Source organism: Halyomorpha halys, unplaced genomic scaffold (assembly GCF_000696795.3).
Source record: "Halyomorpha halys isolate HHAL.00 unplaced genomic scaffold, Hhal_1.1 Scaffold2214.1, whole genome shotgun sequence".
Classification (NCBI taxonomy): domain Eukaryota; kingdom Metazoa; phylum Arthropoda; class Insecta; order Hemiptera; family Pentatomidae; genus Halyomorpha; species Halyomorpha halys.
In genome coordinates, this window is record NW_027107128.1 from 13,989 (window position 1) to 14,680 (window position 692).

Below are 692 nucleotides of genomic sequence, written 5' to 3' on the forward strand. Positions count from 1 at the left end.
AATACCATTAGAAAGTCAGACAAAATGAGTGGAAAGCTAAAATGTTTTTAATATTGCTAATTATCTATTATGTAAGCTGAGTAAATGAACATACGTTGACCAGAATTCCTTTTTTTCTGGAGGATTGTACTGTTTTTCAACTCCAGCTCTGCATTAGAACACTGAAAGGTTTTTTTTTTGTTTTTTTTATATATAAATAAAATTATGATTTCGTTACATCTAATAGAAATATTTGCTGTTTGTAAAAATTATTACGAAAAGCGGTATTTTATTGAAAAATCATCGGTTTTTTTCTCTGCAAATTACTGATTTTCCTAAGAGATTTTGCTGAAAACAAATTATCTCAATTCTTTTTTTACTCGTTACAGCGCCTTGGGGCTCATTATTTTTTTTTAATTTAGCATTAGCCTAGGCAGCTTGAATAGCGTTCACACAGAGTGAGGACAACATGGACGATATCTATTCATCGATATATTATCACTAATAGATTATTTTTTTTCTTTTATCCCCTTCCCTTGCATACGGGGTGCGGGAGCAGTGGGGGTACTGCGCTGGGGTTTGCCACTACTCCCTAGGATCACCAATTTTTTCCTTTTTTATTCTTTTGTTAATTATTCAATTAATGTTTTAATATTCAGGGTGATAGAAAGAGCCCTGCCCATGGAGCCTCTTATGAGTATGGCTTGAGTCTT

General features: G+C 33.1%; 1 protein-coding gene across 1 annotated transcript in view; it reads left to right on the forward strand.

Annotated features, from left to right (window-relative positions):
* fat-spondin (extracellular matrix protein f-spondin) overlaps positions 1-692 on the forward strand; it is a gene marked incomplete at its 3' end in the record, with an annotated part of 34,158 nt that overhangs the window by 1,050 nt on the left and 32,416 nt on the right.